Raw genomic sequence first — 24,111 nt, 5'->3', positions numbered from 1 at the left:
TGTTGCTATTTTCTTCAGCCATTTCATCTATCATAGAGAAGACCGTTTCTATTGGTTTGTATTTTTCAGTGTTTACGTTTTTGTTATCATCCCATTCATTTGCAGTTGCTTTTACGAAATTAATGAATTTTATATTTGCTTTATTTTTTTGTAGTTTTGACCATGCAGTTGCTTTTACGAAATTAATGAATTTTATATTTGCTTTATTTTTTTGTAGTTTTGACCATGCAGTTATTTATTATTTCATTCGTTATGTTGTCTAAACTATCTGTAATATTCTGATATGTTAAAATCATTTTTTTATAGTTGTAGTTGGAGATGCGTCGATGTTTACGTATTTTGTGAGAGTTACATTTGCCCTTAGCGCAAATGTAAGTTCTAATATCTAAGTAAACAGAATTTATTTCAGTTTTTTGGCTATTACTTTTCATATCATTTCTGCGCTGCATTAAATCCTGTATTAATGAAGATATTACTCTCTGTTGCTCACCATGCTCCTGATTGGACATCTCTAAGAACCATGATTTAAGTTGCTTGCAGTCAATTGTAGTGGGGGGTACTTATTCACTCGTTATTTCTCAACCAATCTTGTATTTTCTTGATGTTTGATTTTTTCCGTAAATCTATGATTTTGAGATTATTTGGTAGATTATTGTAGATGTTGATAGCTTTAATGTAGCTGGTTTTTGTACAAATAGTTTTAGCATACTTCGGTAGGATTATTAGCTTTTTCCTTGTTATGCTTGATGATTTTGTATACTGATCTTTGAAGCTATTGTAGTGATACTGTAGGCTTTCGTAGGCGAATAATTGTTGAAGGTTAAGTGAGATAACACTTTGAAAGGTATTTTTGTTTATAATTCTTATGATTCTTTTTTGGACCGCTTGTAACAGTTGTAGGTTATTTTGATACGCACCACCCCACGCAACTATTCCATAGTTAATCAGGCTATGAAAGAATGCGTAGTAAATTATTCTTAGAGTAGTTGTGTCCATGAATTTGGAGATTTTACTGAAGATAAAAACAAGGTACCTTGTCTTGTTTATAAGGTATTCAATATGTTTATCCCATCTCATGTTCGTGTCAAAAATTAAGCCTAGGTATTTCGTTTCTTCTACTCTCTTTATTATTTATTAATTTTAAATTCAATTTTTTTTCGGCACACTAACGCAGTAATTTCCAAAAGTCATGTATACTGTTTTTTGAACATTGAGTGTCAATTTATTTAGCCTGATCCATGTAGAGATATCGTCGATAACCTCGGACCAAGTTTTCCCAGTAGTTATTACTGCAGTGTCATCTGCATAAGAAATTATGGAGTTTTCTGGCATATTTATTAGCAAGTCATTTACGTAAAGTATAAATAGCAAAGGGCCAAGTATCGTACCTTGGGGGACGCCGGTATTTACATTTTCGAATTCGCTTGTATGCGAACCTATTGTTACTATTTGCTTCCTATTGTTTAGGTAACTTGTAATAAGTTGGTGCCCCTTGCCTCTTATACCATATGCATAAAGCTTGTCTAGAAGTATTATATGATTAACAGTGTCAAATGCTTCTTGTGGCTGCTGCGATGGCGGTGCTCGCGAGTATGTGTATATGTATTTGTGTGTAAAAATATTTGTGTTCCTCTATTTTAATTAGCGTCGTAGGTGCGTAATGGAATCAGAGATTTTATTACAAAGATGAGAAAATTTTACAAAAAAGTATATTCATGTCTATAGTGAAAAATGCTTCCCTGAGGAGCTATAAATTAATTAATTTTTGCTAAAAACCCAAAAATTTCCAAAATTGACTTTTTTGGCTCCCTACCATTTTGGTAAAAAGTAATTAAAAAATCAGAAAAAATTCAGGTACATTGGAAACTATTTCTGGAACATATTTACCGTGGGTTGTAGAAGAAAAAAATTTTTGATCTTCGATTTGACAGAGAATCACCCACACACACACACACACACACACATATATATATATATATATATATATATATATATATATATATATATATATATATATAGGAGGTACTAGAAGCACTACAGAAGGAAATTGGCGAGGAGAACATCATAGAAGTATCTACGATAAGATCTCTGCGAAATACGTATGGTGACACGCAGATTGCAGTGATACGGGTAGCGGCTAAGATCACTAAGCTACAAAAGATCAAAATATGATAGGTCATCTGTAGGATCCGGGTGGCTGACCACAAAAACGAGCCGCTTAGGTGTTATAAATCTCTAGGTTTTGGCCATATCGGTAGAAAGTGCACAGTAATTGAAGACGGAAGTAAGCTTTGCTTTAAATGTGGAAAAGGTGGGCACGAAGCAAAGGAGTGTAAGAACTAATCCAACTGTGTACTCTGCAAAGGAGGCACAGGAGGGAAAAGTGACCACGCAGCTGGTAGCTATGCATGCCAAGTTTACCTAGCTGCAGTAAAAGCCACTGACAAACGAAAAAAATGAAAATAGTGCAGTTGAATATGCATCACTGCGCGATTGCAAAGTACCTACTGAGCCAGTATGTCCGCGAGACAAGAATTGACATAGCCATTGTCTGTGAAATATACAGAGACCTGGACAAACCATCGTGGGATATAGACAGTACTGGTGAAGCGGCGATATGGGCATCCAGAGACGCCACTTTCCAGGAAAAAGGTGCAAAGACAGGTCGGCGATATGCTTTGGCGTCTGTCCGCGTCGCAAGTAGAGACAGGAATACAAAATACAAAACATTTTGAATACAGGGCAAAAAGGACAAAAGATTATAGACCACAACTTACGAGCCTACAGAAAGAGCCCGAGAAACAGAGTCCTAAATTCAAGGACCGGTTTGTCCTTGTAAAGTAGCAACAACTTTTATTTATAACAACAGACATTATAGTATACTGGATAATCTGGTTCTAGAGAAGTCCAGCGATCAGGGGCATAGAGTATAAGTAAATGAACGCAAAAACTCTTAAAAAAACAGTAACAAAATTAATAGATAACAAACAAAAATTACTAAAGAAGAAGCACGGCGAGACCATAGAAACAGAGAAAGAAAAAGGAAAATAGGAGAAAGAGATAGAATAAGAAAACGAGAACAGCGGAAGAAACGGAAGAAAGAGGCCCAAAATTTAAGAGCAAGGGTCTCCTTAAAGAGTCTTGAAATAACAACTACCCGTCATTCATCAATACCACAACCTCCGTTGTTCACAAGTTGCACGGGTTGTAAGAACGATTGTTGATATAAAGGAATGGAACACAATAAGACGAGTTGGCTGCTATGTATCGTTTGCTATATTAATTGGGCAAACGAAAATGTGTACAGAAGATCCCCTACGAGCGCAGAGTTCTCAAGCTAAAAAGATCAACATAAGAATCACCGGAATCCTTGGACGTACCTGAGTAAAACATAGAAGGCTCAACGCTAGCCAGCGAAGACCCAAGACCAACAATACCAATAGCACAAGATTAGGTTTAAAGGCTAAGATTAAGCACAAGATTAAGCTTAATTAGGCTTAATTAGACTCAATTGTAATTGTCAAAATTATTATCCAAGTACGCATAAATTCGAGATAATGATCATGAAACATTTTTCTTTGCGCCGGCTCTGTTGCCGAGGTCGGCAATATTTTAGGGGGGGGGGGGGCGTGTAATGTTCCATGTTCATATATACTTTAGCATTTATATATATGGACCCTGCGTCTCCTCTTTGAAATGTGTAAGAACATCCCTGGTTAACTAAGACCAAGTCAAGAAGGGCGAATGCTTCCAATAGCGCTTGTCCTCTTTCATACGTCCTTTGGCTGCCCCAATCTACTGCTCAGGCGTTGAAATCGCCTGCTATCAGTACCGGTTTTCTTCCTACAGCATCCTGTACTATTTGGTCCAACAGTTGTCTGAATTGATCTATTGACGTGTTGGGTGAAGAATAGCAGCTGTAAATGTGCACGCCTGCGCCTTTATTACGTCTTGTCATTTTTTCCTGGAAAGTAGCGTCTCTGCATGCCCATATCGCCGCTTCACCAGTACTGTCCATATCCCACGATGGTTTGTCCAGGTCCCTGTATAGTTCACAGACAATGGCTATATCAATTCCTGTCTCGCGGACATACTGGCTCAGTAGGTCCTGTGCAATCGCGCAGTGATGCATATTCAACTGCACTATTTTCATTTTTTTCGTTTGTCAGTGGCTTTTACTGCAGCTAGGTAAACTTGGCATGCATAGCTACCAGCTGCGTGGTCACTTTTCCCTCCTGTGCCTCCTTTGCAGAGTACACAGTTGGATTAGTTCTTACACTCCTTTGCTTTGTGCCCATCTTTTCCACATTTAAAGCAAAGCTTACTTCCGTCTTCAATTACTGTGCACTTTCTACCGATATGGCCAAAACCTAGAGATTTATAACACCTAAGCGGCTCGTTTTTGTGGTCAGCCACCCGGATCCTACAGATAACCTATCATATATTGATCTTTTGTAGCTTAGTGATCTTAGCCGCTACCCGTATTACTGCAATCTGCGTGTCACCATACGTATTTCGCAGAAATCTTATCGTAGAGACTTCTATGATGTTCTCCTCGCCAATTTCCTTCTGTAGTGCTTCCAATACCTACTCTTTTGAGGTAAGCATGTCCAGATCTTTTAATTCAATGGTTTCTTCTTCCTGGAGTGCTTTTATTGTGGCGCCTTCCACTAGCACCGCTTTAACAGCTTCTTGGAAGTCCAAGGTTTTGACTTCTTTTGTGCGTTTAAGCTCTATCAGAAGATCGCCTGCAACTGTTTTGCGTATTTTATTTATGCTATTTCCCAGTGTGTTAAGTGACGGTGCCGCTTTCATTTTGGACTAAATGTCTGCATAGCTCTTTCCTTCTGCAGCCTTGATGATTAAAGCATCTGGTCTAGGAGGTCTTGTCCGCTTTTGTCCATTCTTGCTGGCCCTGTTCTGGTTTGCAACACCAGGGACACTTTTATCCTCTTTGCTTGCCTTTTTCTCCTTTTTCTCCTTTTTCTTTGACTTTCTTGTGACGACTTCCTGATACGCTATCTTTTCAGCTTGATTATCTGCTCCTTTGTTTCCTCCACTTCTATCAAGTGGAGTAGTTGGGACTTCCTCCGTTGTACCCGCCTTCCGGGATTTGAGGCTTGGGGTTGTCTGGGTTTCCCTCCCCTGTGTTCCCGGGCGCTGGCATTGCAGTAAGTTATCTTCTGCGATGCACAGATTCTTATAGCTTGCTCTTATGGTCGGGCAAGGTCTTTAATTTGCTTGAACACATTGTGTCTGCCCCTGAGATACTCCATCAGTGTATCGATTCTGCTGCCATGGCGATCCAAGTGCGCATTCCTTTGCGTTATGCATGCAGCTCTCTTATCTCTGTCTGCACCAACCTCCATTTCCATATCACCTGCGTTTCTACATGCAGCAGTGGTCAGGTGATAAACCTCTGCAGTTTCTAAGTGAGTTTTGCCCCCCCCTAAAAAACATGGGGGCAGCGTCGACCACCGGGGCTTCACCTGATCGGAATCAACGGCAGGACTGAGCACTGTGGCTTGACCCGCTTGGGGTAGTAATATTATTAACTCACTATCCATGTTTGATTTATCTTCGGGGTTTCTTCCCCTAGCCTGTTTGGTCCGCGGAGCATATTTTATTTCTACTCTACCCTTCGGCCAGTTGAGGAGACCTCGACGCACCGATCAGCTTTCCCCTATCCGCCACCCAGGGGGCGCGCCACATACGGGGTATCGGCATCCTCGCGCGGTGTGTGTGTAGAAAAATAAAAATCAAGCATATTTACATCTTACAAACTAAATGATACGATGAAAAAAACTTATAGAGGGAACGTAACGTCGTATAAATCTTTTACAATTATAGGTAATATGAAACGGTCACGACTTATCTCGGTCCTGTAGTAATTAAAGTTATGTAAGAATACAAAATCTATTGATTTTACTATCTGAAAAGTCGCGAACATTTACTAATCTGTGTCGTGATTCTGACAACAGATTAAATAGAAAGATTTTAAATTTTTATATAATAATTCTCAATTATGATAGTTCAGGTCCGGGATACCAGGAAGTGGAGGTTTATCGCAATAAAGAGATTTTTGTTCTTTATAACAAAAATAAATATATTCAAATAAATAAATAATAGAATATTGCATATATCTTCCATATATTTTAAGTATCACAAAAATTAAATGGGTAAATCCGCTTTGATTTTTACAAACAAAAATAAACAGATACGCGTTTAAGTTGCGTAATCTGATTTAAATCGTATTGTTAAAAGAAGAGATGTTATGCAGATACGCTTAAATTTGCGTTATCTGATCTTATTCGAAATTTTACAAGTTTAAATTATGTAATGAAATTTTTCATTTTTTCATCAGAGGACTGATACGCTTTATAATGCGATATCGTGCCTGACTCGAAATTTTTATAAGTGTAGAAATATTTGAAAATATTTTAAGTCTTTTACCTGCTCAAGGCATAAGTTGCTCAAGAGCAGGGACTAGGCGCTTTAGTTGCGCTGGCGCTTAAGTTGCGCTTCGGCTAGTGAGCTCATACTGGCCGTGCGGGTCCTTTTATAGGCCTCAGTGCGAGCGGGGATCGTGCCGCCGAAAATACTTTTTCATTCACACTTTCACACAGACATTCACACCTATGTACAAAACCCATTCATACAAATAATTTATAATATGCGCGCACTACGCCGCCGCCGCCGCTTCTCCTTCTCTTGCGCCGCTTCTATATACATATATACATGGTGTGTTGCGTGCTATATACCTATATACATGGTGTGTTGCGCTCCCACTTCTTTCGGTGTTGCTGCTACCGCCGCTCGCTGGCTCGTGGCGCTGCTGAAGTTGCGCTGTCAGCTGTAGCGCGGGCTTATCCTAGTTGAAAATGGGGGAGCGCGATACTCGCGTAAAATCTAAAAATGTATGCAATAAATTTTAGTTTTTATTCTGTATAGTTTTTTGCGGAGCTTGTACGGGGCGTTACAAATCCATACGCATGAATTTCTGTTTAAACTACATCTAATATATCGACGCTTACACTGACAAAATTTAAACTGGTTTTAGTTAATTCGTCAATACTTTGTGACTCTTCTCTCTGCATTTTGTCTTTTTAATAATCTAAAATGGAGTCCGCACTAGATTAACAAGTCCCAAAAGCTCTTTGAGCTCTTTTAAGCGTAAATCGATAAAGCGTAAAGTGTAAGTCTTCTACTTGTACTAAGCCGTTGAACGTTTTCTGATGCATAACTCGGCGGACTCTCGTACCTTTTTGTCTTCTTGCACGCTGGTTCTGCAGTTGGCTGCTGCTGTTGCGTCTCCTCGTCTAAGAGGCGTTAAGCGTTGTTAGGTGACTTTTCAGCTGGCGGTGATGATGGTGTTGGCATCTTCTGAAACTAAACATCATAACCTTAAGAAAAAAATCACGTCAATGGGTCACGTGTCAAACTATATCCCATACAAATTTTATTGATTTACTTATTATTTCAGTAATAAATCGAAAACTGAAAAAAATGAGTTTTTTTGTGCCTCGATTACAGACGTAAAAAGTCCTTATTGCACTTGAGATTTTGGAAAAAAGTAAATATTTTATGTGTTTTGGCTAGGTTCATTGCAAAGCTTTTAAACTTCTATGGTTCTTAAGATATCAAGGTTTTAATTTTTTTTTTTTGAAAATTTTTTTATTCCTTATATCTCTAAAACATTGTAGTCATATGTTTCAAAATTTTATTTGGCGATTTACCATAAAAAAAGCTGTCTGCTGCTAAAATTTTAAACGATTTCCTCGAGCAGTTCTCAAGTGAAGAGCTAAAACGTAAAAACCAATTTTCTTAAAACTTTTGCTTCCTCTTATAGGGGTATCGTTGCACGTCGTTAAAGTCCCTCCCTTGCAAATTTTGCGAATTTTCCCCACCCACCCGCTCATGTACGATACACTCCTTTTATACTCCTCGTTCTGGAAGGTTCCACCCCACCACTCTTAGTGTCACCGTTCCACTATGTTGAAAATTTTGATCAGATCTTTTTAATTACCATAGTATTTTGTTAACAACATTGCTCCTTTGTCAAAAGAATTAAAATTAATAATACTAATTGGTAAAATCTTTTATTCTTTTTTTGAGTTAAGTCTGTTTATTATTATAAAAAATAGATCAGATCCATTATTATAAAAAATAACATTACTTAACACACCCCAGCATTAAGTTAGTACTTTATCCCCGGTGAGTTGGGAATAAAGAGCTACATGTATGTATATGGAAACGAAGGGTTCAGAGAAATAACAAGAAACAACGACGAATTCAACATCGGCTACTGTATCTATATCTATGGGGAATACTGAGCTTATTTCTCGCTGTTATAATATATAGCATTTTTGCGTGTGTGGGTTATTTATTTGAAAACAATAATATAAGCATTAACATACTGTATATTCAATCAATATTTTATTTATTGGAACTACGAATTTATTTGGAGAAAGCGACGTGCCAATGAACTAGCAGTGGTTTTTTTATTTATATCCCGAAATCCTTGAATATCGATTACGTAGTCAGTCATGATAATGCCGTTGCGTTGTACGTTACGGGGCTGTATTAAGAGAGAGACTAACTGCTGACTATCAGCGTGCTCGCCTTATGGAGTGTGAGTCAAAATTGTTTAGGCGTTGCGATCGCGCGTACGTGCACATCAGGCGCTAAAATCCGTTACGATTTGGCGGCTAAAGTCGATTTGCAGAACGTTGTCGTACTCTGCGTATACGATACAATTGATGGCGGAAAAAAGAGCCGTCTCAAATCTTACTTCTATGCGTATGCTATCAGAGCGCACGAGATTCCAGTATATGGCACAGTGTGCCGATAAATGAGAAGTGAGATCGAAGGCCATTAAAAAATTGCCTTTGTAATAGTTGTAGCGATTGATGTTAAAACCTTCGTTGAGAAAATGCACGCCTGTGCCTGTGTATAGCGTTTGAAAAGTGTCAATGAACAGTTTGTCGAGACCTGCCAAACGTGGCTGCAAAGGTTTGCTTGAAATTTGTACGGCGTAGACGTTGAGAGAAATATAGAGAGCTTCAGTTAGATCGAGAAAAAGATACGAATGAGGGCTGCGCGTAGCGTCTATGTAAGCCTCCTGCAGAAGCCTTGGATCTTCTGGATAGATTTGTCGCGCGAGATGCCGAATCTGAGCTCTGTCGCACGAATTTTTAAATATCAAGAAATACTTTGAATTCAAATTTATATCGCATTGAGACTTTTCTTGGTGAAAAATATTCTGCGTCACCAGAAAGACCGATAAATTTAGATGATGAGACTACCGCGAGAACAAATCGGAAACTATATCGTTTGATGATTCTCGCACGAAGTCATCGAGGATCAGTAATTTTTTTTTGCTCGTACACGAAAATAGTTCGCAGGCTCCGTGGCGCTGTCGACATCGTCGAGAGAGCTGTATTGTACAGGCCCCTCCCCACTGCCGCGAATCGCGCGCCAGACTGTGCACAGCTTCCCCTCTGCTGCGCTACAGCCTGCCCGACACTGCGACACACGTGTTTTCCCGTGCGACGTTTGCAAAGTCGGGAGCTCGATCGGAAGGAACTAGTCCTAACGCTTTCTATAAGTGGCCGTGGGCCACCAAGGTCCAAGGATCTACTAAGGTTTTTCTAATGTATTTTAACCCCCTGAAACCGAATCCGCAAAGAGTTTTGCACTAAAGTCATGCATTAATTAGTTATAAACAATTTTCCGAAAAAAATTTCAAAAAATGTTCACTTTTCCGGTCTGAGAATTTTTTTTCACTTCTTTGTACAAATTTAAGAAGAAAATGTTTCAATATATTTTTTCGTAAAATGCATTGCTTTTCATTAAAAATCATTGAAGTTTCTGTGTCGCTGACCTTTTTGTAGATGATTGAATAATGAACAACCTTTACTTCAAACTTTTTCCGCTAAAATCAATACTTTTCGAACCGCAGAGGAAAATGTGAAAAAAGTGCCGAAATCGAACTTTAATTGTTTATAAAAAAGTTAGCGTACAAAATTAGTGACTTTCTTCCAGATATTATTGTTCTACATACTGTTCCTGACCATTTTCAACAACAAAATTGCTATCAGGAATTTTTGCAGCGAAAAAACCTAATTTGACAGGCCTACCATGCAAGCTCCCGACTTTGTAAACGTCGCACGTGTAAACACGTGCGTCGCAGTGTTGGTCAGGCTGTAGCGCAGAAGAGAGGGAGCTGCGCACAGTCTCCTCACTGCCGCGATGCGCGGCAGTGGAGAGGGGCCTGTACAATACAGCTCTCTCGACGCTGTCGATAGTGCCACGGAGCCTGCGAACTATTTTCCGTGTATAACATGTATGGCTGTAACTCGATAACCGAGCTCGATCGCTTTACGGAGCTTATCGGCGACTCACGTACCCGAGAACTCGCGATCGCTTTGATTCTCGTGATTGCACTCGCTGTCTCGCCGTAATTCTTCAGAGCAAGTGCGACACAGAGCAAACATTAGTTTGCCATTCATTTTTACAGGTTAGAGGAGTAAAAATAAATAGCGCGGTGATAAAATCGAACACTTAACCACACGTTCTATACCTGTAAAATTGTCAAGCATACCGTTTGTCAACTGATCGCCCTCACTGCCCACGTCAATTTTCGGGTGACCTACGGGAAACCGCCCACGCTTACAAACGTATGGATATAACGAGCATACGTTGATGTACTTTATACTCACGTCATACTCAGCGTCATACTTGGCGAGAAAATTTTCCGTACGTCCACCGTAAAACGCCTCGCGTGTATTTAGCATGATTTTACTTGCCAGCGGATGTTCTCGGACATCGCAAGCAATCTCGGGATTCTCTCATTTACGCGATCAAACTAGCATTCCCAAATTTTGCGAACCTCGTACCCAAGCTCGTAGATTCAGGCAATTTTTGCCCTCGTACCTTCAAGCAATCCATTGAGGGTGGATCCGTGACCGGTTTTCTTATTGTGATTATTTTTAAAACACGCTAAACACACTCCTTCTTTTGCTCCTTCTCTATGTCGACATCCATATTGTCTTCATTATCGCTCGAATCTGCGTCGAAGGATGACGAGGATACCACACTTGAGCCTCTCTCCACATCCGCGAGGAGATAGTGAAATGCTTAAAAAAACACTCTTTTTATCAACACTAAAAAAGAAAATTTAATTCAACAACAACAAAAATTCAAGAAAAATTCACCATAATTCCGAAGAATACCGTCAGACACTGGGCATTGCGTGCACCGCAACCTATGAGATAATCACCTATTCAACTTCACACTGTACCGCGACGTCGGAACAAGGAGGAACGTCTATGCAATAGGGCTATTCTCCGATAACGGCAGTGGGCCAACTGAAATCGCCCCCCACGAGATGTGCTGCGACGCGTGCGCTCTAGCGACAGCGAGTCAGCCAACGGCGACGACTGGCACACAGTTAGTCATAAGCGTCGTCGGCGGGGCTCGCGAGTAAAGCTTTTCGACGAAAGTCGGAAGCGAGGAGACTCCTCGGTCTCGTTGTCGAGTGACAATGAGAGCCAAGAGAGATCTTCGAGTTTGTGCTCGAGTGAGAGAGACAGTGTGTATACTGTGATCGCGAGGTGCGAACGGCCAGGTTACTTGCGGTTGTCCGAAAGGACGATAGCAAGAACCGCGGCCTGCGCAACCTCCAGCACAGTCAGTGACGTGGCCGAGGGAGATGTGTTGCGAGGAGGCCCGGGCTCAAGCATAGACGTCAGCGTAGACAGCGGCTATGCGAGCCGAGTGAGTGTCGATCACAGCGAGAGAGACGCTCGTGTGAGAGAGTTGGAAGAATGCGGACTCACTCTTGAGGATGCGAGAGCTCGAGTCTTTGAGGAGGAGCTTTCTGTAGCTTGGCGAGAAGCTTACGAGGAAGCCCTCCTGGAAGCTCGAGCGAAGCTGCGGGACGAGTTAGCCACGCTAGAGCATGAGCGGCGGCTGCAACGAGTCCGTGAGGAGGCGAGGGAGGCGGCGCGAGAGCAGGTACGGGTCGAGGCGATAGAACAGACGCGTAAAATGGAGGAAGAGCGAATAGGGCGAAAGCCATGTTTGCGAGCCCCAGTCAAAACGACTGATTCAGTTCGCCCAGCTACTCTAGACCAGCTGAGAGGCAGACCGTCTGTGTTCACGAGTGATATTGGTGACGCGGACAAAGAGTTGCTAGAGCCAGAGCGCGAAACGGTGCGACGCCGCGTCTCTTGGGGCAACTCTGGAGGTCGGCCGAGTATGCAACGGAGCTGTGTGAGCTCGGATGAGGAGTCGGAGGAGGAGAGTGGACAAGGAGAGAAGAGTGCGGAAGAGGAGTCGGAGGAGGAGAGTGAGAGGAGAGAGAAAAGTGCGTCGAGAAAGAGACGGAGAGAGAGAGAGGTTTGCTGAGCAGTGACAGCGAGCTCGAAGTTAACTCGAGCTGCGAGTCTAACTCAGCGAACCTTTGGAGCGGGCTTTGGAGTTCCTGAAGCATTAGGAGCTCCAGTTCTCGGGCGAGAGTGATCACGAGGAGGCGGAGGAGTTCTTTGATCTGTGTGAGTGCAGAGTAGCGTTAGCGGTACCAGACCGCGAGCTGCTAGCGGTGTTGCCGTGCATTTTCAAGTTGCAGGCAAGCCGCTGGTTTCGGGCGAAGAGAAAGAGCCTGCGAACATGGGAGATGTTCTGCCGGGCCTTTCGTCGCCGATACATGGTTCCGTATTGTCTGGAGGATTTGGAGGAAGATCTGCGCAAGCGAACGCAGCACAGAGAAGAGAAGATTGCGGCGTATATCGCGAGTCTTCAGTATCTGGCTTCGCGCTTTCGCCGACCTCCATCCGAACGTGATTTGCTTCGTATCGCATATCAGAACCTCCTTCCGGAATACCGGAGAGCTATTGGCGAAAAGTGCGTCAACAGCTGGGAGGAGTTGGAGAGGTACGGCCGACACTGGGAGCGGCTAAAAGAGTTAGATAGCCGTTACGCACCTCCGCTGCCAGCGGAGAAGATGCGCGTTCCCGGTGCGGCGTACAAGGAGGAAGGAGAGACCCAGAGAGCCGCTGCAGTCGAGAGGACAGAGCATGCAGGCCCTGGTGACGAGTTGCCTTCTATCGAGGTTGAGGAGAGGACGAGTGAGAGAAAGAGAGCTTCAACGAGGAGAAAGAGAGCTACCGTATGGCGCGGCCTGGTGCGTTCGACCGCTAATGCCGTGGCTCGAGGGGAGAGGCGAGGAGATGGTGCGTGCTTCACCTGCTGTAAAGTGGGGCACCGGGCATTGAATAGCCCGGAGATGATCTACTGGGCATGCCAACAAAAAGGACATTCACGAAGGGAATGTCCTGCGCGTAGGCAATTGCCACAGACATCATGCCAACTTTGCAGACGAGTGAGCCACTCAGGTCTGTGTCTCGATTGCAGGAGAAAAATGGCAATGCTAGAAAGACGGAGAGCTGAGGAAGGAAGTGAGAAGAGAGAGAAGTCAGCGGAGGTGGAGAGAAAAGGATGTGAGAGAGTAGTGCTAGAGAGATGTGCAGGGGAGAGAAGAGTGTTGGCCTGGGACCTAGTGAAAGGTTTAAGGCCAACTTCTCCGAGAGAGGAAGCATTGTTAAGGGGAGGGGATTGAGACGTTGCAAACGTCGCAGCCGCGTCGATACGAGGAATCTCGTTCGATGCGGCCAAGCTCTGAGTGCGCGGAAGAAACAAGCGAGTTGGATTGTTATTGTCGGTGCCAGCCTGACCTCGAGTTCGAGGAACGGGCCGGCTAACCGTCCACGTTAGCGCGAGAGTGAGCATCGTTGGCGTGAGAGTGAGCCTCGACAGCGCGCGCGCTGATTGGTCCTCCGCATGTCGCGAGCCAATCAGTGGGCGCCGATGTGCGACTCGCTATCCGCGCGGACTGCCAGCCAATCAGGCGCGAGGAAGATGCGCGGGCCCGACGAGCGCGAGTGGAGAGTGAGCGCGAGAACGAGCGGGAAATCGGAGAGTTCTCTCACGACTGTCGACGGGGTACGACGACGTGCGAGAGAGATACGTAGCCTCCTCTGTTAAGAGGAGAATTGGGAGAGTCTCCCGAGGTTGTGCGAGTGTGCGAGAGTGTGAGAGAGTCACAGGTGCAGCGCGTTGGCACGAGCAAGTGCCGACGCCCGGACGAGCCAGCAACCATCCGCACGAGAGGAAGGAAGCTAGCCAGTCCGCCATCATTGTCCGGAGGACCAGAGCAACCAGCAGCCTTGGCGTGGGAGAGCCGAGGAAGCTAGCCGTCACCAGGTCCACGAGAGTCAGGGAGGCGCCGGCGGGAGCACCGACGGACGTCCACCAGGGAGAGAGCGAGTAGGAAAGTATTAGAGAGAGAGAGAGAGAGAAAGAGAGAGAGATAGAGGGAGAGAGAGAGAGATCCGAGAGTGAGGCGAGTGTGGTGCGGGCACACTAGAGAGAGAGAACTCGAGAGACCAGGGTGTTGGTGTGCAGTGCGGGCGCACACCAAGACGTCTTTTGCGCGAGGCGTCTGGCCAGCGCACGCGAGAGAGAGAGAGAGAGAGAGAGAGATCCCACTGGCCGCGCGGCGACCGGCGAGAGCCGAGTCGAGCGCGTACGTGTGCGAGCGAGGCCGCGAGCGCGTACCACGTGACGCTACAGGCTACGGCTTGGGGGCTAACGTGCAGACGCGAGGGAAAGAGAGAGAGAGCGAGAGAGAGAGAGAGAGAGAGAGTGAGGGAGAGAGAGAGAGAGAGACAGCCGTCAGCGGACTGGACCTGGGCCTGTGGCCTGCCGTCTGCTGCACGAGCGTGGCTCGTGTTTGAGCGTCCCAGCGTAAGCCCTGCGTGGCTAAACTGTGCGCGGGAGGCACTACAGCCACCGTGTTGTAGGGAAAGGCTGGGCGAAATACATGTGCAATAAAACTTAACCATTGTGTGTGATCATAGTAAAGTAAATTAATTATTAACAATTTAAGTCGTATATCAGCATATTTTCTGGTATATAACTCTGCGGCTTGAAAAGTAATGATTTTAGCGGAAAAAAGTTAAAAACAAAGTCGTTCATTATTAAATTATCTATAAAAAACACCGCGGTGGCACCCCTTTATCTCTATTTGTTTACTTGGAAATCGTGACAAAGCACAAAAATCGTCAAAATCGTAAATTATTAACAACTTTTGAGAAAATATAATTTTTCACATTGATATTTTAGGAAAATGTAGTAGTAATTAATAATTCAAAATAGCATGCCAAATTTCAAGCAACTAATTATTATATTTTTTTTCTAAATGACATCAATATATCGAAATTAATTAATTTTCACCATACTGGCAAAATTAATAAATTATCCAGTATCATTGTCCGTGCTTGAAGGTGATCTAGAAGACCTATATTTCAATAAACTTTTTAGAAATCACAAAATTTCGATAGGGTGCGTCCCTGGATTCTTTCAAAAAGCCGCTTATCTACGAGTATTACTCTCTAAATTTCCAAGAGTGATTTTTTCACTCTAAAAAGAAGTGATCACTCAAGTTTGAGTCATAACATGATTCAAATCACTCTTATAGAGTGATTATCTATCACTCTAGCTATAGAGTCATAAAAATGACTCAAAGTAATCGAGTGATAAAATTTTCCTGCTCTGAATCACTCGATGCTGGAGTGATGTCGCACGGAAAATAATGAAAATTTAAAAGGTATAAATTGACTTATCTAATAATCAGATGTTTAGTTACATTATGCAAGTATTGCTGATTTTATTTATTAATAGTAGTTGATATATTCGATCCGAAAGTCTGTGAACACATGAGTTCTGTTTGGATGAGTGGTTAGTGTACTCGACTGTCAAACTGGGGGTCCAGGTTCGTATCCCGTCGCCGTCAAAAAGTTTTAATTTCCTTAATTCTCTATACTAAATCAATACATTAAGTAATAATATAATAAATTAATAATAATATGAACAATAAATTAAATAATGAGTTAAGAAATAATGAATCTAAAATAGTAATAGTAAAAATAATTAAATTTTTGAAAATTTATCTTTTTTTAAAAGTTACTCGCAGCGTGATGATAAACATACATGAATCACTCTTGAAGAAAGTTACTTTTCACTCTATTCCGACTGGCTCTGTTTTATGTTCCTAAAAGAGTGATATTTGACTCTATTAGAGTGATTTTTCACTCTTGTATATTTATAGAGTAGAATGTAGGAAATTTAATTATTAAAACGTCGAAAATTCAATAGCAAGAAACCTATTTTCTACTTGCGCTACTCCAAATTGAAAAAAAGAAAGAGCAAGATAAGTGCATTTTTAGCCAAGTTACGGCGTTTTTTTCTAAGGGCCCTGATTTGAAGCATACTTTTCAGTTTGGATACTTTTTAGCTGTGGGAGCGCGCCGATACCTTCCACTCCGTCTACCACGGCGCCGTCGCCCGCAACAGTTTGACCACCTTTTTTTAGGCACAATTTCCACCATTTAAACATCATTGTACATAATCCATTGTAAATTCTGCGTAAAGTACAAGTCTTGAACTGCAATTCCTGATTTCGAACACGACGATATCTTGGTTATTTACCGAGCTCGTTAAAACAAAAATGTAACTTCGCTTCTAATACTCGCAAATATGCGGCTTTTTGCAAGAATTTAGAAGTAAAGCATGGTTTGTCAGTAGACTTTATTAGATTTTGATCAGACTGAAATGTTGCTGCTGGGAATAATGTTAATTAAGCGTTTTATAAACATTAGCATCCAGGGACGCTCCTAATTAAAATTTCGTGGTTTTCTAAAAAGTTTTTGGGAGTGAGGAAAGGCGACTGGAATGACGAACTCAGAGTATGCAAACTGAATTTAGATTTATTTAAACTTTAGTCTCGTCGAGTGGCAATAGTTTAAAGTAGGTGCGACTCGTGTCGTGACTCTAGCGAAACTGTCGTTCTGTCCGCCGACGTCGGCCGTCGAAGGTTTCGTCAGCTTCACCTCCTGTACCGATCGACCAATCGAATTAGCGGGGACGGAGCGTGCGCAGTCCAGGTAGCGCATCGGTGGCGGGGTCGGCTGGCCCAAGCGGCACGCTGTTTACTGTTTTACTACGCCGGTAATCCCCCAGCGTCGGCGCGCATCCGCGGCTCTAGCTGTTTATGGTTTTATTACGCCAGGGAAAACCCGGGGGTAGTCTAGCGTCGGCCGCAGGTATCGAGATGCGGACGACTGCAATAGAACGTTCGGGCGCGGCTCGAACGCTTTATTGTCTCCCCCACGCGAAAAACAAATCCGCACTAATGAGCGCTATTTTGGATTATTAATTACTACATAAGCAAAAAACGCTCGCTTCGCTCGTATTTTACAAATTAATTGTGATAAGATGTAATTATTTGAATGGAACAGTAGCGGCAACTGCGCACGGGGCGTAATAACACGCCTTTAATAACATAATAGAATCTAATTAACGTAACTGTTGAAAACTGTTGATATCTGGTACCATCCACAGTTAACTAAAAAAAAAACTGAAAATAAACTAATAATACCTGTAAATAATTGTTGTCTTTGTCTCAATTCCAACATTCTCGTGCTAAAAATTTCTAATATATTCAGTTATCTACTGTTCCAGACTGAAATCTTCAGATGGAAACTGTTCTGTGCAGAATTTTTGTTCCACAAAAGATCAATATAAGTATTGAAAATTATGTAATTTTATACAAAATCATATTTTATATCATTTCAAAAAGATCAATTAATTTCATTATCATTTTGTTTAATACTTATCTAAATTATTAAATAAGGCAGTATTTAAAATATATTTCGATAAAGTGTGCGTAAAATGCACTATTACGCTCCGCGTGCGTTCAAGCACATTTTTCGCCCCCTGTGTCGGAAAATAACGTTTAATACACATCAGAAAAGTTGATTTTTGAAATTTTATAAATAAATAAAATTTAGTTGTCAATAATAGAATGACATTTTATTGATTGACGAATCACTAAGTTTCTCACCTGAAATTTTCATGTCTAATATTTTGAAATCATAATTTTGCTCAGAATGCTTTAATGCATCTGTTTTTGAATACGGTTTCACTCTTCAAAAATTAATTTTTAATTATAACAAACTTTATAAGAGTATTTTAGGAGTAAACCTAATAGTAGAGATCTCATTCGAGATTTATCAATGACTATAGATAATTGATTAAAAGGTTAAAATATTAAGAATTCTCATCAGCTTAGGGCGTGCAGTCGCAGGGTTCGCGGGAATATATATAACTATAAATTTGTATAACATATATTTTAATATCATAGTTAACACATATAATACATTATTCAAAGTATATAATTTATTGTAAACAAAGTATATGTTTATTTAGAACATCCATTTGATTACAAGTTACGGTTTTTAAAATAAATTGATATTGTTAACAACACATCGCCGAAAAAACTGCGATTGCACGATGCGCATTTTTGCAAAGCTTCGTTCTCGCTACAGGGTGGCGAGACGAAGCAGCGTGAACACAGCTGTCTACAACTGTGAACCTAGATATTACTGTAGCCGCCATTGCAAAATATTCGCTAGAGATTGAAACACCGACGCGATCGTTCCCGCTTTTGATTAGAGTTAGCAAATACTCGTAAATGTCGCGTATTGCTAACTCAACTCAACTCAGCATGTTGGTCCCACGCGGCGGTGCTTTAATCCGTAGCATCAGACGGCGAGCGTCTGTACGGAATTTCCGTACGCGATGCACCGTATTCGCGATAATTTCGAAGCGACCATAACGCTCATCGTCAGGAGCTTCCTCCTCCTCCTCCTCCTGATCCGAATCAGAAGCTGCAGAAGAACCGCTTACAATAATATTGTCCGGCGACGGTGCCTCTTCGCCCGAGGTATCGCTGTACTGTCATCGATGATCGGGTGACCCACATCGTAGAACCCGACCTCTTGCAGCATCGATAATGTAGGGCTCGACAATATTGAAGAGTCCGCCGCCGAGTCCAATGATATTGCCGGCGATGATGGGCCCTCTTCCTCGCTGCTGTTGCTGACATTATCGTCGTCGACTGCAAAGAAGCAAGCCTTCATTCTTCCGCTCGACCGTTGTAGCATTGAATGATGTCGCTGAACAACTCGGCCATTTCGAACGCAGTCATAGAAAATAACTCGTCTGCTAATTTTTCAAGCAAGTTGTTTAACCAACGTACTTCCTGCGCACGATCGTTATTCACGATTCGTAGAGCAGCAGCTTTAAAAATCATAGCCGCGTTATTTTCTGGATCTGCATCCGGACAGGGTTCCGTGCCTTCGTTCAGACGACGTCTGATAACTTAAAAAATTATTACTGTTAGTAATAATAATTTTTTAAGAAAATTTAAATGTTAAAAAAAATTTCTCTTACTTTCATTAATCCGACGGTCGAACGAGCTTTATTGATCGAAGCGTGCATGCGGATTAATCGCAAGTTCCTCAGCGGTCTCATCCCGAGTCGCAAAGTCCTCGAAAACCTCGGCTCTCGTAGGACCAAACTCGGGAGCTGGCTCGTAGCGGAACGAGAGCAGAATCATCGCAGCCTCCATCGTTTGCTTGCTACCTCAGAGCGGTGCTGGAGCGCCCGCTCTGTAGACATCCTGCTCGTAGACGCCAGGCTGATCATCACCGTGATCGCTGACCTCTATCTCGCTCTCAGCATCATCCTCCATGGGCTCCTCCATAGGAGCTTGTATCTGCTCCTACTCCTCCTGCTCCTGCTCATCCTCCTCCTTGGATGAAGTGACTCGCTGTGGTGAAGGAGGTGAAGGTACAAAAAACAGCGTTGCGTCACCGTCGCTCTCCTAGCGTCCTCGATGTTCCTCGATGATATGCCTCAGACAGTACACATTGTTCCGGACGTGACCGAGGGCTACTAGGGATAATAGCAACTGCGGCGTATTTATTCTTTATCAATAATATATCTACCTATTAGTAGTTTTAGCGAACGATTCTCCGTCATTTGGCTCTCATATGCGCGAATCGACAAGGCGATTCGTTGCTTCAGGCCAATACGTTAGGAGTGGTTTTATAACCATTCCTAGACTGCCACGACCTCAGTAGGGAGTTTACTCCACAGATTTTGAAGGTCACTTTCAGTGCGGAGAGGCTAAAGGGCCGATCTGTGACTGTCAGGCTAGAGAGTCGAGTGACGAGAGGCGTTCGCGCGGGCACATGACTTGGTGTGTATAGCTATAGATATAGAGGAGCGTGAGCACTGCTTCGAGTCCCTTCGGTAGTCCTCGGGAAAGCGTCTTTGTTTTAGCGGGCCCGAGTTTTCGGCGGCGTTTAATGAGTAGAGCGTCAGTTCTCGGCGACAACTTGTGAGAGAAGGTCACACCAGGACCTGCTCGTTAGGAGATTTCAATAAAGTCATAATATCTGATTAACAATTATTTCACAGTTTATTTTTGAACCTTAATGTAGTCTTGTCCCATACAATTTTTAATGTAGTCGTGTCCCATACACACATCGCGTGCACCGCGTTCCACAAAGAAACTGCCGACGATTTGTATCACAACACTAGAATGTTTAAAGTATTTCTGATAAAAATTGGAGATCCAGCGGTAGGCGCAATGCGTCAGCAAGCAGCGCAGCTCGTGTCGCAGCCTCTCCTCGCACATCCGATGAATGCGCACGTACCACTCGCGGGTACACTTCCTCTGCACAGGTAGGTGGCGACCCTTGAGCGCGTTGGCTACGCGCAGGATCGCATCGCGAACTTCGTTCGTAGCACTAGACATTTCTGCGACACGTGGTAAGCTGCCTCTCTCAATGACACGCATTTCTAGAGACTGATGACTGCGCTGGCGTACGGAGGAGTTTTGTAGACGGCTCAGGGCTGATATGAAAATATCATGCCCTTCATTTTTTTATCATTTCATTACCTTGTAAGCTAAGTCATTTTATTGTTCGACTCGTACGCGTTTTTTAGTAAATAAATATCGTGCCAGAATTTCTCTTTTCATGCGTGCAAAATCCCCCACTCCCATCGACGATCTCCAAAGCCGAAATTTAGAGTAAGCTTTGCGGCACCGTGTAGTAGAGTTATATATGCACGCGTTCATTTCGATGCGAATCATTCGTCAAGCGACCGGCAAAGCAGGAACTCGACCATGGGACAGGAGCAGTGCAAAGAGCAGATAAAAGGTTCTACGTGGGAGGAGGGACAGCCTCTCATGAGAAGCAAGGAGCCAAGGAAACAGAACAATCAGTCGTCATTCTCAACCAACACTTTCTCGTATCCAGAGAAAAGCGATTATAATAATCTATCAAGAAAATCTTCCTCCTCCTCCTCGACACAGAAACAAAAATCTTTTTCCACAAACACCTTTTCGTGCCCCGAAAAAGACGGCTACAGCAAGCTGAAACGCTAATTACAATAATATATATTTTAAAAATCAATCGGCCCTTTTCAGGGCCACCATATAAATTATATACGTGGAACAATAACTCTTTACAGCGCAGAAAGAATCAGAGTCTGCGCTAGGGCAATAAAAGTCAAACAGCAGGTATACGCGAGCGACAGGTAGACGGCGGCTTTGGAGGACGTGCGCGAGTATGATGTAGAAAGGAGAGGAAGAGAGAAAGAGAAGCGGGTCCAGTACAGCAGCGGCGGGAGCCACCGCACCAGAGCTCAGGGACTGCTATAGTGTAAAAGGAGAGGGGGGGCTACGGGCTGGTATAGCGAGTCGAGCACGTACATTCAAGCTCGGGGCCGGTATGGGGTAGAGAGAGAGAGAGAGAGAGAGAGATATTTATTTGCTCAACACAAAAAACAATACAATTCTTTGAGATCACATAAGATTGTGTATCACACAAACTAACAAAGAGAGAATATAAAAATATAATTATAACATTTTAGAAGGTAAAATTGTTTGTCATACACAGATTAAAATAATACTTTGGTAAAAATACCATCACAAAAATCACATTTAGTCATATTAAATATCACAGTATAAATTATCACAATAAACCTTACTAACTTTACGCTGTACACGTGAGGTTTGGTCATAGACCTATCTGTATAGCACCTTTAGTATTAGAGTACATAATACTGAAAAATTATTACGGCCTATAGGCCGAGTCAGACTAGATTAAAAACGCAGCGCCAGAGGGTTCAGAGTCATCACGATTCGATGGCCAGCAGATGTCGCCGCAGTGCCCCCTTGAGGGGGCGAGGGATGGTAGATTTCGCAGGGCAGAAGGGAGAGAGTTCCAGAACCGAGCATCCTAGACCTGGAAGGCTCTAGCCCCGGTCTCGCTGTTCACAGTAGGTATGCTTAGTTCCGGAGGAACTCCTCTGCTGGAGGGTCTCGACTTGTATTTAACGAAAGATGAGGCCAAGTACCCAGGTTCACCGATTCGAATAACCTTGTATAATAAAATGGCCTCAAAGTAGAGCCTTCTGAAATCGGTGCGTAGCCATTCTAGACGCCTCCGGTAGGGACTAATATGTTCATCCCTTCTAACCCCGAAGATGAATCTCACACAAGAATTGCTCAGTCTCTGTAACCGTATTCGTTGTTCGTTAGACGCATCCAGAATGGTCACAGTACAGTAGTCCAAGTGTGGTTGTATGAGTGTCTTGACTAGCCTTCTGCGGAGAGTCTCAGTGATGCAGCCTCTGATAAACCGTAAGCTATACAGGGCTTTGTTGACTTTTTTCGTAATGGCATCCACTTGCGGTTTCCAAGTAAGTTTAAAGTCTAATACAACACCAAGACTCACGACTGTCTCACCGAAAGGGACGATCACTCCGTCCGCCAACGGAACCCCAGGCAGTTTCCACGACTTAATATCATTAATATTTCTCGTGAAACCAACAAAAATTAGACTCAGTTTTGCCGGAGTTGAGTCGCAGATCGGAGCTCCCCGCCCAGTCAGAAACCAGCCGTGCCGCTTCAGCCAGCCGAGCCACGCCTTCCTGAAAATTATCTTTGCTGGTGTGTAAATAAATCTGAAGGTCGTCCGCGCAAAAAAGATGTTTAATTGTACTACCGTCAAGTATACTCTGTAGGTCGTTAACATAAAGACTGAATAGTAGGGGTCCCAGGACAGATCCCTATGGAACTCCCAGATTGGTTTCAAGCCATTCCGAGATACCGTTCTTATTCGAGATTACGATCTGAGATCGCCCCTGTAAATATGATTTGATTCACAGGAGAGCCGACCGAGGGAACCCCAGCCTATTCAGCTTAGATATTAATTTGGAAGGTGAGATGGTGTCAAAAGCTTTGCTGAAATCAAATAGCAGCATAATCGTCACCTTCTTCTTGTCAACGGCCATTCGTATGTTGTCGGTCAGTTTTAATAACGCTGTTTGTGTACTGTGGTGTTTACGAAAATCGGCCTGGAAGGGATCCAATATTTGACTTTTATTAAGATACTTCGTGATTTGGGTGTGAGCGTTCTTCTCAAGTACCTTTGAGAGGAAGCAGAGCAGCGCAATTGGACGAAAGTCGGTGACATTGGAAGGAGCGCTGGTCTTCCTTAGAGCAATTAATTGTGCCTGCTTCAAGATACTCGGAAAGACTCCCTGAGCGAAGGAGCAGTTAAATAGATTAATAATAAACTCGCCAATGATTGGGAGGGCCTTGGCGACCACCCCGCATGGAACACCGTCGACACCCCTCGCTTGTGAGGAAAAGTGTGACGACGTCGCTCATATTGACTGGACTGAAGGTGAAGCCTTCCTCACTTGCAAATAAAATAGTGTCTATTGCATTGTCTATATTTTCGAGGGGTGATGCCGATATTCCCGTGAAGTGCTCATTCAGCTCACCCGGCGTGAAACCGAAAAGCTCCTCCTCCTTACGCCCAGGTAGGAGGCCGAGATGACGCATTACCTTCCAAATATTTCTGTTCTCATCAAGAGCGTCTGAGAGCTGTTGGCGAAGGAAGGATTCACGCTCTTCAGCAGAACGCATGTCGACCTCATTGGTGAGTCGAAGAACCTCATCGAAAAGCTCCGCTCTCCCTGTGCGTTCATAGCGCCTGAGTGTTGCATTTCGTTTATCGATGAGAATCCTCAACCCTGGTCCAGACCAAGGAGCATACTTTTTACGCGGGCAAACCGTTTTCAACGGCGCCAATTCATCAATAGCTAATTTTAGATTATTGTTAA

General features: G+C 43.1%; 1 protein-coding gene across 14 annotated transcripts in view; it reads left to right on the top strand.

Moving 5' to 3' along the window:
• The window catches only part of LOC100116395 (high affinity cGMP-specific 3',5'-cyclic phosphodiesterase 9A), an 815,596-nt gene that overhangs the window by 754,370 nt on the left and 37,115 nt on the right, over positions 1-24,111 (top strand). The gene's annotated exons all lie outside the window — the stretch shown is intronic.

This window comes from Nasonia vitripennis, assembly GCF_009193385.2.
Source record: "Nasonia vitripennis strain AsymCx chromosome 1 unlocalized genomic scaffold, Nvit_psr_1.1 chr1_random0009, whole genome shotgun sequence".
In the NCBI taxonomy this organism is placed as follows: Eukaryota; Metazoa; Arthropoda; class Insecta; order Hymenoptera; family Pteromalidae; genus Nasonia; species Nasonia vitripennis.
This window is presented reverse-complemented; position numbering and strand designations above follow the sequence as displayed.